Source organism: Bos taurus, chromosome 25 (assembly GCF_002263795.3).
Source record: "Bos taurus isolate L1 Dominette 01449 registration number 42190680 breed Hereford chromosome 25, ARS-UCD2.0, whole genome shotgun sequence".
Lineage (NCBI taxonomy): Eukaryota > Metazoa > Chordata > Mammalia > Artiodactyla > Bovidae > Bos > Bos taurus.
Genome location: NC_037352.1, coordinates 41,862,091 through 41,877,042, shown reverse-complemented (window position 1 = coordinate 41,877,042; position 14,952 = coordinate 41,862,091). Strand labels below are relative to the sequence as shown.

Here is a 14,952-nt window from a genome sequence, read left to right as displayed (position 1 = left end):
GAGGAGCCCCACCCCCTCTAAAAGCAGTCTGCTTGGTTTCTCTAAGAGAAGCCTGGCCTTGGGACTGGGGCGCCAGGCCAGTTGCCAGCTGTTCTGTGGCCTGGGTTTGTGAGGGAACAGTTGTTCATCCCTGGACCTCGGGTAATCCCCAGTGCCAGCCCCACCTGCCCGGAGCCTCTGAGACCAGAACAGACGAGCCCCCGCCTTTGCGCAGTGCTCCTATTCTGGGATGCTGCTCCCTGTGCCCACACTTCCCCAAATTTGTTGAATGCTCTCATCTCCCGTCCCCACCCACCGCCTTTCTGTGCTTCTCCGCTAACCCTTTCGATGAAGCCTTTGGTGAGAAGAGAAGCTGCCTGTGCTCAGTTCTTCTCTGCACTGAGACCTCTGTGGGCAGAGACGAATGTCCAGGGGCATGCGTGTGAGGTGCAGGAGCAGACCGCCGAAGGGCATATACGGGGCGCACGCTTTATGTTAATAAAAACACACGCATGTGCACAGAGCGTGACAGGATAGACAGGAGAGCGTTTGTGAGAGCTCTCTCTGGGTGATGGGGTTAACGTGGCCTATGGGCTTGTAAAATTTTTTAAACACGTTTTCTAAACTGTGGTCGTGAGTGTGGCTGCTTGTACAGTGTCTGAAGGGGAGGGTCACATGGATCTGATCTGGATTTTCAGATGGACAGGGCGGAAGGCACAGGTGGGGACTGACCTCAAGTCCCGGGTGTGACAGGAAAGTTCTTGTAAACCAGCCACAACTTCATTGTCTCCCCAAGACCACAGACAGTCTGGGGCCGCTGTGTGAGATCGGGGACACGTCCCTTCATGCCCTATGGAGCTGAGTAAAGTGACATTTCCACATTCTGAGATCAGAAGTAAGACTATGCTAAGAAATGTGCCTCCTGCCCTGACAGAGGAGAGCTGACCGTTCACCTCTCACCCCAAGGAGACTTTCCACGGGCTGCCTAAGACCCGCACAATTTGGGACCAAAAAGACTGTTCTTTCAGCTCTTAGCTACTTCGATTGGAAGTAAGGAGTTTCAAATCTTTTTTTTTTTTAAGATTTATTACTTTTGGCTGTGGTAGGTCTGCATTGCTGCACAGGCTCTCTGGTTCTGTCAAGTGGACCTGTTGTAGTGCGTGAATTTCTCATTGCAGAGGCTTCTCTTGTGGTGGAGACGGGCTCTAGCCACATGGGCTCCATCCCTGGGCTACACGGGCTTAATTGCTCTGTGGCATGTGGATCTTTCCAGGCCAGGGATCGAACCAGTGTCCCTTGCATTGTAAGGCAGGTTCTTAACCACTAGGTCACCAGGGAAGCCCTATTTTAATTATTTTTTATTTTCTAATTCTGAATTTTTATTTACTCCTTTCTTTTTGTCTGCATCGGGTCTTAGGAGCGCTGGGCAGGCTCTCCATTGTGGTGCTCGGGCATCTCTCTAGCTGCCCCGTGGCACATGGGGTCCTAGTTCCCTGACCAGGGGTCAAACCGGCATCCCCGGCATCCCCTGCATCGGAAGGCAGATTCTTAACCACTGGACCACCAGGGAAGCCCCAGATCGTCCTCTTGATGTCTGGGAAGAGTTTAACGAGACCGTTGAGATCTGGTCCACAGACAAACCCAACTGTGCTTTCCGTCTGCGTGTTTGTTGCTAGTGCAAAGGTGGATTCTGGCAAACTCCATCAGTCAGTGATCTTACCAAGGAAATGAACAGAACTTAGCTGCTAAATGTCCTCTGAGCCCGTGTACACAACCCTGCAAATAAAGGTGAGCCCTGCTTACCTGATACTGGGCTTTTCACAAGGAAGGTTGGGTCACCTTTCACTTTCCTCAGAACGTGCAGTAACAAGATTTCTGACTTTACAGAAATGGAAGCAGAAGCCTCTTAAGAAAGTCCCCACAAGAAACCTGTCCTTGTTGCATTCAGAGAAAAGACATTCACATGCTGGTCTGCTGTCAAAGCTTCTCTCTCAGAGCTGACGGAGGAGTGCCCGCCTCTGGTCTGGAAATTCATCAGGGATGAGACCGGAGAGACAGCCTGCCCGAAGACAGAGCTTTATGTGCTTCTCTCCAGCCTTTGAAGGGCCTCTGAAGAGGCCACAAGCGGATGGACTGGTGCAGCTGGCTGCGCGACGCTCCTTGCAGCTCGTGACAGTGACCCAGGAACAGACACTGTATGACAACAGAACTCAAGACTCCTGCTGTGACTCCCCATCTCAGTCCCCGAGGAGGAGAGGCTCACCTGCCATGGCTTCCAGTGCGCTTCGGGCGTTCAAGAATGGACATGTAGACACGGGAGCATGTGTGATAAATGCACAGATGCAAAGGGCCTGACGCTAAACAGCCAGTCACCAGCACATGCCTGCAGCTACCAGGCAGGTGGGCGCTTTCTGAGACTGGGAACAGCCCTCCACAAGACCTGACCCTGGTGCTACAGGGGCGGCGGCATCACGCGAGTGAGGCTGGAGTCGGGGTGTCATGGCTTCAGAACAGCGCTGCTGCTCAGCGTGCGGCGTATGTTCATCTGTGTGTTTTCCTGCCGCAAGAACGAAGGGCGTCCGCAGAGTCGAGTCCAGAGAAATGTTGTTAGGGAAGGACAGGTGGAGGGAAGGCCTCCTGCTTACCAGGACAGGACTCACGTTTTCGCCCATCAATTAGCCCTGCTGCGTTTGCAGCCTCTTCTACATTAAAAAGGATACAGATACTGATAAACACATGAACGGGGGTGAATCTCCAGGGAATTTTGCTGGGCTTAAAAAGCCAACGACTCACCGTAGGATACCATTTATACATTTTTGAAATGACGAAATTTTAGAAAAAGAGGGCAGGCTAGTGGTTTCGAGGCCAGGTACAGGGGTAGAAAGGGGGCTGGGGGCTGCAGAGGGCGCAGGAGAGACCCCCGGGAAGCTGAAATCTCCCAGGACCTTCATGCCTGGTCACCCAAGCCTGGATGCCTGGACACCTGATGCCTGTGCCCACACTTGGAGTGGCCTACATTCTTGCCCCTCGGCTTCCCGGGGCCCTATTTTCAAGCTGCCCTTCCCCCTCGGGACAGGTTGAAGCCCCCAAGCAGGTGAATTCTATAATCAATGGGAGGATTTCTTCCATGGGAAGTAGCTTTCCAGATGCCACAAAATTATACTAAAGTTCACGTAACATTTGCCATCTCAACCGCTTCTCCGTGTCCAGTTCAGAGGTGTCTAGAATATTCACACTGTTGTGCAAACCATCACCACCGTCTGTCTCCAGAACTTTCTCGCCTTCCCAGAGACCCTGTCTCCATTAAATACTAACCCCACCCCCTCCGTCAGTCCCCGGTGCCCAACCTCCTCCTTCCTGTCTCTGGGACCCTGACTGCTCCAGGGACCCTCCACAGGCCCGCACGTGCTCGCTGCTGTCCAGTCTGACTGCTGCCAGTGTGGTGAGGGTAGCGTGGTGTGGAGTTGCCTGCGTTTGCATTTCGCTGGCTACTAATGGGCCGCAGCAGCTCTTCGTGTCCCTGTCATGCGTTGACGTTCCTGTCTCTGTGGATTGCCTGTTCCCACTCTCTGCCATTTTCCTCTTGCCTTTCTCTTTCCTTTGCTGAGTTGCAGGAGGTTCTTGAATATTCTAATCAGTCACAACTCCTGGTCTGTTTTAAAGACAGCAGATATCTTCTGACCTGTTATCTGTCCGCTGACTTGTTCGCGGTATCTTTTGCTGAACAGACGTCTTTCACTTTGATGGAGTCAGACCCATCAATGTTTCGCCATAAGGTCTGTGCTTTGGAGGTTTGAGAAACGCTGCCCCACCCTGGGAAAACAGCTTCCTTCAGTCTCTTCTTTCAATGTCTTAGTGCTCCTTCTCATTTGGGTTGTCACTCATCTGGAATCTAGTTTTATTTCTTTTAAAATTTTTTCTTTAAAAATAAAATTTCAATGAGGAAGGATAGAAAGATATTCATAGTTGTTAATTTAGGATGGAGTCATTATCCTACAGTACAGATCAGATCAGATCAAATCTTTGCAACCCCATGAATCGCAGCACACCAGGCCTCCCTGTCCATCACCAACTCTCGGAGTTCACCCAGACTCACATCCATCGAGTCAGCGATGCCATCCAACCATCTCATCCTCTGTCGTCCCCTACTCCTCCTGCCCCCAATCCCTCCCAGCATCAGAGTCTTTTCCAATGAGTCAACTCTCTGCATGAGGTGGCCAAAGGACTGGAGTTTCAGCTTTAGCATCATTCCTTCCAAAGAAATCCCAGGGCTGATGTCCTTTAGAATGGACTGGTTGGATCTCCTTGCAGTCCAAGGGACTCTCAAAGAGTCTTCTCCAACACCACAGTTCAAAAACATCAATTCTTTTGGCGCTCAGCCTTCTTCACAGTCCAACTCTCACATCCATACATGACCACAGGAAAAACCATAGCCTTGACTAGACGGACCTTTGTTGGCAAAGTGATGTCTCCGCTTTTGAATATGCTATCTAGGTTGGTCATAACTTTCCTTCCAAGGAGTAAGCATCTTTAAATTTCATGGCTGCAGTCACCATCTGCAGTGATCTTGGAGCCCCAAAAAATAAAAGTCTGACACTGTTTCCACTGTTTCCCCATCTATTTGCCATGAAGTGGTGGGACCAGATGCCATGATCTTCGTTTTCTGAATGTTGAGCTTTAAGCCAACTTTTCCACTCTCCACTTTCACTTTCATCAAGAGGCTTTTTAGTTCCTCTTCACTTTCTGCCATAAGGGTGGTGTCATCTGCATATCTGAGGTTATTGATATTTCTCCCGGCAATCTTGATTCCAGCTTGTGTTTCTTCCAGTCCAGAGTTTCTCATGATGTACTCTGCATGTAAGTTAAATAAACAGGGTGACAATATACAGCCTTGACGAACTCCTTTTCCTATTTGGAACCAGTCTGTTGTTCCATGTCCAGTTCTAACTTGCTTCCTGACCTGCATACAGATTTCTCAAGAGGCAGATCAGGTGGTCTGGTATTCCCATCTCTTTCAGAATTTTCCATAGTTTATTGTGATGCACACAGTCAAAGGCTTTGACACAGTCCATAAAGCAGAAATAGATGTTCTTCTGGAACTCTCTTGCTTTTTCCATGATCCAGCGGATGTTGGCAATTTGATCTCTGGTTCCTCTGCCTTTTCTAAAACCAGCTTGAACATCAGGAAGTTCACAGTTCACATATTGCTGAAGCCTGGCTTGGAGAATTTTGAGCATGACTTTACTAGCGTGTGAGATGAGTGCAATTGTGCGGTAGTTTGAGCATTCTTTGGCATTGCCTTTCTTTGGGATTGGAATGAAAACTGACCTTTTCCAGTCCCATGGCCACTGCTGAGTTTTCCAAATTTGCTGGCATACTGAGTGCAGCACTTTCACAGCATCACCTTTCAGGATTTGGAAGAGCTCAACTGGAAAAGTACAAGTCTGTACTTTTTCCATGGTTTAACATTTAGAAATGTTAACATTTAGAAAGTTTTAAAATTTCTAAAAATTTCCCAGTATTTTGTGCAAAATACAGGTAAACTCAAGCAAGAAAAGGAAAATAATCTACGATGCCCCTACCTGGATAGAATCACTGGCAACAGTTTTCTGTGCCCTGTGTGTGTCTACACACACATGAAATCAGAGAAGCTGCCTTTTTCAGTTACAGTGTATCATTTCCTGAGCACCTTTCACACCCTGGTCTCTGCACAGATATGACACTGTGAGCACTGTTTTCTGAACTGGCTTTGTTTTTGGAGCTGTTTCTTCCCTCCCTTAATCTGACTATAAGACATCAGGACCTTCCCTGGTGGCTTAGTGCTAAAGAATGCAGGAGACAGGAGTTCAACCCCTGATCCAGGAAGCTCCCCCAAGCAACCGAGCCCGAGCGCCACAACCACGGAGCCTCTGCTCTGGAGCCAGACGCTGCAACCCCTGAAGTCCATGCTCCTCAGAGCCTGCACTCTGCAGCAAGGGGAGCCACCACAATGAGAAGCCCTCAGAGAAACGAAGACCCAACACGGCCAAAAATGAAAATGAATAAAGGTTCCAGGTCAGCTTCCCTCACTGTGATCCTCTCACACTGACTGAAGCATCCCCGCTCCCCATCTAGAAACCAGTGTTTCCACCCGTTTTGGTTTTTTCAGTTCAGTTCAGTCACTCAGTCGTGTCCAAATCTGCGACCCCATGGACTGCAGCACGCCAGGCCTCCCTGTCCATCACCAACTCCCGGAGCGTGCTCAAGCTCATGTCCCTTGAGTCAGTGATGCCACTCAACCATCTCATCCTCTGTCATCCCCTTCTCCTCCTGCCTTCAATCTTTTGCAGCATCAAAGGAGTCACTTCTTCGCATCAGGTGGCCAAAGTATTGAAGTTTCAGCTTCAGCATCAGTCCTTCCAGTCAATATTCAGAACCGATCTCCTTTAGGATGGACTGGTTGGATCTCCTTGGAGTCCAAGGGACTCTCAAGAGTCTTCTCCAACACCACAGTTCAAAAGCATCAATTCTTTGGTGCTCAGCTTTCTTCACAGTCCAACTCTCACATCCATACATGACCACTGGAAAAACCATAGCTTTTCCAGGACTAGATGGACCTTTGTAGGCAAAGTAATGTCTCTGCTTTTTAATATGCTGTCTAGGTTGGTCATAGCTTTTCTTCCAAGGAGCAAGCGTCTTTTAATGTCATGGCTACAGTTACTATCTTCAATGATTTTGGAGCCCCAAAAAATAAAGTCTGACACTGTTTCCACTGATTCCTCATCTATTTGCCATGAAGTGATGGGACCAGATGCCATGATCTTAGTTTTCTGAATGTTGAGCTTTAAGCCAACTTTTTCACTCTCCTCTTTCATCAAGAGGCTCTTTAGTTCTTCTTCACTTTCTGCCATAAGGGTGGTGTCATCTGCATATCTGAGGTTATTGATATTTCCCGCGGCAATCTTGATTCTAGCTTGTGCTTCATCCAGCCCGGCATTTCACATGATGTACTCTGCATATAAGTTAAATAAGCAGGGTGACAATACACAGCCTTGACGTACTCCTTTCCCAATTTGGAACCCGTCTGTTGCTCCATGTCCAGTTCTAACTGTTGTGTCCTGACCTGCAGACAGATTTCTCAGGAGGCAGGTAAGGTAGTCTGGTATTCCCGTCTATTGAAGAATTTTCCACATTTTGTTATGATCCACACAGTCAAAGGCTTTGGCATAATCAATAAAGCAGAAATAGTTGTTTTTCTGGAACTCTCTTGCTTTTTTGATAATCTAGTGGATGTTGGCAATTTGATCTCTGGTTCCTCTGCTTTTCTGAATTGTGAATTCTTGCTCTGTGAGCATAAGACACATGCTCAAACACACGTGTTACACATGGCTCTTCCCCCTGGAATATAGGGGTCAGGTGGGCAGCAAATTTGATTTTCAGTGGTGGATCCCAGCCCCTACTAAGTATGGGACACACAGTAGGCATGCAGAAAACACGTTAAATTAATGCAATCCCAAGGAGAAGGGAGACTGAGAGGAAGCACCCCAGAAGCTGTTTAGGTGGACACACTGGAGACACAGGTGGGTGGGGTGAGCGGGGAAGACTTCTTGGAGGAAGAGGCCTGCAGAGGAAAGCGGAAAGCGGGGGGACAAGGCCAGCACAGCGAGAGCGGAGGACTCCCACGGCCCCCGACAGCGCCCGCGGAGAAGCCTGCTCCAGCGTGGGCCTCGGCTCCGAGGAGCAGCGCTGGGTGCTCTACAGGCCTCTGCAGCTGCGCTGAAGGGCGCAGGGCAGCTGCGGTGCAAGGTGGACTCCCTCACACCCACAGGCTGATAGCCACCAGCCAAAACACAAACTAGAGAAGCCGCCGGGGGGACACAGTCCCTCCAGGGAAGACCTCCAGGCATGTGCCTGAGTTGGCACCAGGGGCTCTGTCCCCGGTTTCGAACTCCTTCCACCAGGGATCTGTCCCTGGTTCCACAGCCCACCTCCACCAGGTGGAGGAGAAAGGAGCGGAGTCCTGCGTTCCCCCATCGCTGGGGCCTGAGGTGGGGGCTGTCAGCGCTGCTTCTGCCCTCAGAGGCCGCCTGTTTTCTCTTCCACTGTGGAGTGTTTCCGTTGTTTTCAGCTGGGAACATTTTCCTGTCCCCCACCCCTATGCTGCGCTCCCCGCTCCCCAGCCTGGAGGTCTGCCTGGTGAGCATGAGGCTGAGGGCGGTAGGGGCGGGGCCCAGGATGGGAAGCAGGGCCTTCTAGTCTCTCCCTCTGACCTGGCGGGTGGTGGCTTACCTGTCAGGACCCTCAGGATTTTGCGAGCTCCCTTTCATTAGGTACTGGGGGTTCCACAGAGCCCCACCAGCACCTCTTCCCCTCCTTTGGCCTTATGGCATGTGGGTTTGCATCCTTCCCTGTCTGTTGTTGCTGGTGAAATATTTTTTCTTCTTGTAAATTGGCCTCGGTGGTTTTGTAATTATCGGGAGGAAAAAGACGGACGCTGTGGCCTGCCTTCCACGTGGAATCCTTATCCAGTAGTGCCCCGCTGTCTGCACCGGTGTCCGCCAGGGACACCACGCGTGCCACCTGTGAAACCTCGCATCTTCTAGAAGCTGCGCTGAAAACTCAAGAGCAACAGATGGAATTAATTTGATATTATGACAGAGAATGAGATGGTTGGATAGTATCATTGACTCAATGGACATGAGTTTGAGAAAACTCCAGGAGATAATGAAGGACAGGGAAGCCTGGTGCGCTACAGTCCCTGGGGTCCCAAAGAGTTGGACACGACCGAGTGACTGAACAACAGATGTTTTATTTAACCAACATATCCAGAATATTGGGTTTCCCTGGTGGCTCAGTGGTAAAGAATCCACCTGCCAAGCTGGAGACAAGGGTTTGATCCCTGTGTCAGGAAGATTCCCTGGAGAAGGAAATAGCAATCCACTCCAGTACTCTTGCCTGGAGAATCTCATGGACAGAGGAGCCTGGTAGCCTACAGTCTGTGGGGTCACAAAGAGTCAGACTCGACTAAGCGACTAAACAGCAAAATCCAAAATATCACAACTTGACAAATCAGCAATATTTTTAAATGAGATATTTTACCTTCTTTTTCATACTTCAGTCTTCAAAATTCTGTGTGTTTTATACAATGCACAGCTCACCTCAATTTCAACTAGCCACATCTCCAGTGATAGTAATTACATGTGGCTGGTAGCTACTGTGGACAACTGGCAGGCCTAGACTTAATCCAGATACTTAATTCTCCTCAATCCACTCCTCCCCCTGCTTTACACCCCACTCCCGCTCGGCCCTCCCAGGCGACACTCAAAACAAAACACAAAAAACACAACCTTCTCTCCTCTCTCAGCACTGCTCCTACTGACCACCTAACCTGCTTATAAAAAGGCATCTGTAAAATTTATACCGGGGATGTGACTTCCTGCGACCTCACCTAAAGTCACAGCCCCTGTGCTGAGTTAGTAAAACAAGAGAAGCAAAAGGCCATCTTTTCTGTTAGTAAACCCCACACGGACGGCCAGCGAACACTGCATTAGTCCACTGCTATCACTGTAATAAATACGTTCTCATTAAATAGCCCTCGCAACTGGTTTTTTCTTTGCCGCGCTGGAAGTCTTTTCGTGAGAGGGCAATTTGGCAAAGTCTTCTCACCCTCACCCGCTAACCTGCTGGAGCCGCGTTTCCTCTTTTGTAAAGGAGGATAGTAACAGCTTCTTTATCTACCTGGCAAATCGGTTCTGAAACGCAAAGAGATAATAAAAGGTCGGGTTCAGACACCGAAAAACTCCACCGGAGAGTGGCCTGTTGTTATCCGTGGGTGGAGAAGCCTGCAGGCTAGGAAGGCGCACGTGTGCTCCGCAGGCCCAGGGGCAGCGGCCTGAGAGCCCGGTTCCGCCACCGCCCGCCTCGGAGGAGCGCACCTGCGACGCCTAGGGACGCGGGCGGAGCTCGGAGGCCGCACGGGTACGGGGTGTCGGGGCTGGGGGCGCGGAGACAGCCACGCGGCGCCGGGGTGCGGGTCGCAGGGAGGGCGGCCCGGCTGCTCGGAGCCCACACGGACGACTCCCGCGCCCGAGGTCCCGCTCGGCACGAAGACCCTGCGCGCCACCTCGGAGCCCTCTCGCCCCGCCCCGTCCCCGCGCGCGCCGCCCTGGGGGCCCGCCCACCTCCCCGCCCGCGGCTCGGCCTCCGGTGTCGATTGGGTGGGCCCCTAGGGAGGCCGCCTCTGCATTGGCCGAGGAGCTTCCAGAGGCGCGCCCGCGATTGGTGGGCTTCTGCGTTTCTCCCCGGCGCGGCGAGCGATTGGCTGGCAGGGGCACGGTCTCCCGGGCCTGGGCGGTGCAGACAAGGCCTCAGGCGGCGGCGGCGGCGGCGACGGCGAGCGCGGCGCGAGTCAGGTGAGCTGTGGCGGGGCTCGGGGCGGGAGGGCCGGCGCGGTGGGGCCGGGGCCCAGGCGCCCCTCCGGGCGGCGGGGGCAGGGGCGGCCGCGGGCCCCGGCGGGGTCGCCAACGGCCGCGGCCTCCCGTCAGCCCCGCGGACCCCGCGCCCCCTCCTCAGGCGGCGGTCCCCGCGCGCGGGCCGTGCGCGGCGCCGCCGGACCTTCTTCGGGGCCGCCCCCAGGCCGCTCCCCCTCTGGCCGCGTCCCCTCTGCCGCCCCGGGCGCCCCGCGCCTCACCGGCGCCTCTTCAGCGCCCCGCGCCTCACCCGGCGCCTCTTCAGCGCCCCGCGGCCCGCCGCCCCCCGCCCGCCTCCGGCTCGCACGCCCGGCTCGCCGCTCCGGCCCGGGGTCGCGCGTGCCCGCCGCTGCAGGCGGGGGCCGACGTCGGGCGGGCCGGGCCTGGTGCCCGCGCCGGGTCCTCCGTGCCCGGCGCGTCCCCTCGCCCCGCCCTCGCGGCTCCGAAACGTGAGCGCTCCTGCTGTGTTTTCGTCCTTTTCTTCGGACCCTTCAGAGTTCCTTTAAGTCTAAAACGCGGGGTGACTGGGAAGTTCTGGAGAATTTAATTTGCTCGATTTATTTGCTTTGATAGTTTTCTTCCCTCTTTTTTTTCTTTTCTTTTTTTGCCCCTGTGTGTTTGTTTGGAAATGCTACTGTGTTGGGACATTGGACCTCTTGATTGGTCATCTTTATCTCCTATTTTCCACCGATGTCTTGTTTGACTTTCTAGATTTCGTTAATGTCCTGACTCATTTGTTGAGCGTTTTGTTTTGGTCATCAGATTTTACATTTCCCGGAGGTTTGGTCGTTAACTGTTTTTTCCTCTAAAATTTTGTGTCGTGTTTCTGAATGCCCTGGCGTCTCATTCTCCGTCCATGGCCTAAGTGTTGGCTTGCTTGCGTCCTCCTGTCCTGCAACATGAGGGCATCTGAGAGTGGGACCCTGCCCAGCCCTCGGGGAGCCCCGTGCACCTGCTCTGGTCCTGTCACTGCTGGCTGAGAGGGCGGGTTGGGTTTCCTTGAGCCATACCCAGTGTCGCTGCCCTTGGGCCCTTTGATTGGACTTTCTAGAGGTCCAGAGAAGGGCTTCCCAATCTCCTGCCTCATTTTAAGAGTGGAAGACCATGGCTGTGGGCTTTACAAATTAGAGAGGAAATGCTCTCTTATCCCCCGTTTCAGGAAGGCATTCTAGAACTCGACTGCCCTTTACTTGCTGGTCTAGCGAGCCCTTGGTTTTATGCTCCAGTCTTTTCTGGGGGGAGGCAGGAAGGCGATCCATGCCGAGTAGCTAACTGCTTTTTTTTTTTTAAGTTGTAAAAAATACACGTCATAAAATTTCCGCTTTAACCTGTACAACACCTCGCGTTGTTGGTTCGCAGTGTTGTGCAGCCATCACCCCTGTCTAGTTGTAGACCTTTTTTATCATCCCAGATGGAAGCCCGGTACCCACTAGGTGGCCTCTGGCAGCAGCTAAGGTTTTTTTCTGTTTCTGTGAATGTGTCTGCTCTGGACTTTTTTTTTTTTTTTTTAATACAAATGGATTATTACAGTATGCGACCTTGTGTGTTGACTTCTTTCACTTAGCAGAATGTTTCTGAGGTTTATCCACGTTGTAGAGTGGGTCAGAACTTGGATTCCTCTTTGCAACTGAATAATATTCCATTGTACAAATATATCAATTTGCTTATCCATTCATCTGTTAGTGGGCATTTGAGTTGTTTCCACTTTTTGTCCATTATGAATAATGTTGGTATGAACATTTGTCTACAAATTTTTGTTTGAGCACCTGTTTTCATTTTTGGGGTGTATATCAGTAACTGGGAGTGGAATTGCTGGGTCACATGGTAACTGTATTTAATTTGCAGAGGAACCACCAAACTATTTTCCACAGTAGCTGCACCATTTTACATTCCCACCAACATTGTGCAAGGGTTCCAATTTCTCTACATCCTCTGCAACACTTTTTTTCCATTTTGCATTGTTTTATTATGGCCATCCTAGTACTTGTGAGGTGGTGTGTCAGTTTGATTTTGATTTGCATTTCCATAGTAACTGATGATGATCATCTTTTTATGTATTTGTTGGCCATTTATATGTCTTCTTTCGGGAAGTGTCCATTCTAGTCCTTTGTCCATTTTGTAGTTGGCTTATTTGCCTTTTTGAGTTGTAAGAGTTCTTTACATCTCCTGAATGCTAGACCCTTTCAGATACATGATTTGTGTATACTTTCTTGCATTCTTTGGGTTGTCTTTCCACTCTGTTGATGGTGTCCTTTGATGCACAGGAATTTTACTTGTGATGAAGCCGCATTGATTTTCTCTTCTGTTGCTCACGCTTTTGGTGTCTTATCTGAGAGACTTGACAAATCCAAGGTCGTGGAGGCAAATCTCTGTGTTTTTAATCTAAGCGCTTCTAGTTTTAGCTCTGAAATGTAGGCCTTTAATGCATTCTGAGTCAGGTTTTGTATATGGGGTGAGGTAAGGGTCCAGCTTTGCTTGTAGATGTCCAGATGTCCCAACACCACCTGTTGAAGAGACTGCCCTTTCCCTGTTGACTAGCTGGCAGCCCCGTGGCACATCAGTTGACATAAATGTGGGCTTTGTCTCTGGGCTGTTACTTCCGTCCTGTTAGTTTACGTTCTGTCGTCGTGACGGGAACACACGCTTTGAGGTAAGTTTTGGAATTGGAAAATGTGAGTCCTCCAAATTTGTTCTTTTTCAGCATTGCTTTTGGCTGTTTGGGATTTGTTGCAATTCATATGAATTTAAATATAGGCTTTACCATTTACAAAAAAAGCCTTTGCGATTTTGGGAGCACACTGAGTCTGTTCTTGCTCAGGGGAGTATTGTCTGGCTAACACCATTGTCTTCTGGCGCCTGAGTGGGGCTCTCTTTCTGTTCATTTGTGTCTTTCATTTCTTTCAGCAGTGTTTTATCATTTTCAGTGTGCCGGTCTTATACTTTTTTAAACTTACTCAACTAAGTTTGTTACTGTTTTGTTGTTTGTTTTTTTTTTGGTGCTCCAGGTGAGGAACAAACTCACAACCTCTGACTAAATTTGTTACTCTTTTTGTTGCTACTTTAAGAGCAGTTGTTTTCTTAATTTCATTTTTAGATTATTTGTTCATTTTTATTCATTGTTTATTCATTTTTAGATTGTTAATATTGTATATTTCTAGTAAATAGAAATATAACTTATTTTTGTGTCTTGATCTTGTATTGTGCAACTTTAACTTCACTCAGTTTACTAGTTTTAATAGACTTGTGAATTCTTTAAAATTTTTTATAATGCCACCTGTGAATAGAGGCAGTTTTACTTTTGCTTTCTAATTTGGATGCCATCTATTCTTTTTCTTGCCTAATTGCTCTGGCTAGATCCAGTACAATCTTGAATAGCAGTGGAAAAATGGTGTCCTTGTTTTGTTTCTGATTTTAGGGGGAAGTTTTCAGCCTTTCACCGTAGAGTGTGGTGGTAGCTGTGCTGCTGCTGCTAAGTCGCTTCAGTCGTGTCCGACTCTGTCGTGACCCCATAGACGGCAGCCCACCAGGCTCCCCCGTCCCTGGGATTCTCCAGGCAAGAACACTGGAGTGGGTTGCCATTTCCTTCTCCAATGTGTGGAAGTGAAAAGTGAAAGTGAAGTCGCTTAGTCGTGTCCAACTCTTAGCGACCCCATGGACTGCAGCCCACCAGGCTCCTCCATCCATGGGATTTTCCAGGCAAGAGTACTGGAGTGGGGTGCCATTGCCAAATCCCTTTGTCAGATAGAGGAAGTTCTCTTTTCCTAGTTTGTTCAATGTTTTTGTCACGAAGAACTGTTGGATTTTGACAGATGCTTTTCCTGCTCCAGTTGAGATGATCACGTGGTTTTGCCTAATTGCTTCTTAAGCGGACTTTCATTGTTTGGTTCGTCCTGTATTTTGATTCCGCTCTACGTCCTTACTTCCAAGTGTTTACAGGTGTCACCATCTTCAGACTTTTAGGGTTCCATGATGAAAACTGGGCTATTTCTCAGTGTTCCTCATTGAAGCTTATGGTTTCGCTGTTTCTGGCCTGCATGAGTTTTCATTCATCCATCTGTTTTCTAGTTTCCAAGTTTCTTGCTATTGTTTTTCCTCCTGTTCAGTAAACGCCAGGCACTTTTGGTAGCAGTAGTGACAGGATGAAGCCAGCTTCAGCACTGCAACACCTGTCCGTACCTCTATATTTCAAGGGGAGGTGAGAACCCGGACAACTGCAGGGTGTTTCATGGGGCCCACTGTTGACTCAAGCTAAGAGGTCCTGAACACACCCGAAATTTGAGCACCCACATTGGGGTTTGCAGGGCAGTGGGAACGAAACAGTAATTCCAGTCGAGCACATGTGATGTTCCTGTGAATATTTCGGAGAGTAGTTGTGCTCTGTGGTTCCTGCAGGAGGGCCGCAGTATTATCTTCTTGACTGAAAACACCTGTGTTTGCTTCCTCCCTTTTTTCCTAAGTTTGGAACTCGCTGCTATTTTGGACAGCTTAGCCCACTCGATGTCCAGATAGAAGAGACTAGACTGGC

At 50.0% G+C, this 14,952-nt stretch overlaps 1 protein-coding gene across 3 annotated transcripts in view; it reads left to right on the top strand.

The window, feature by feature from the left end:
- Window positions 1–10,285: 10,285 nt before the first annotated feature.
- SUN1 (Sad1 and UNC84 domain containing 1) overlaps window positions 10,286–14,952 on the top strand; it is a 46,880-nt gene continuing 42,213 nt past the window's right edge. For 2 of the 3 annotated variants that reach the window (XM_024985162.2, XM_024985152.2), the window contains exon 1: window positions 10,286–10,370. The gene's annotated coding sequence lies outside the window, so the exon portion shown is untranslated. Of the gene's footprint in view, window positions 13,078–14,952 lie in introns of all 3 variants that reach the window. The other variant, XM_024985153.2, reaches the window with a different exon arrangement.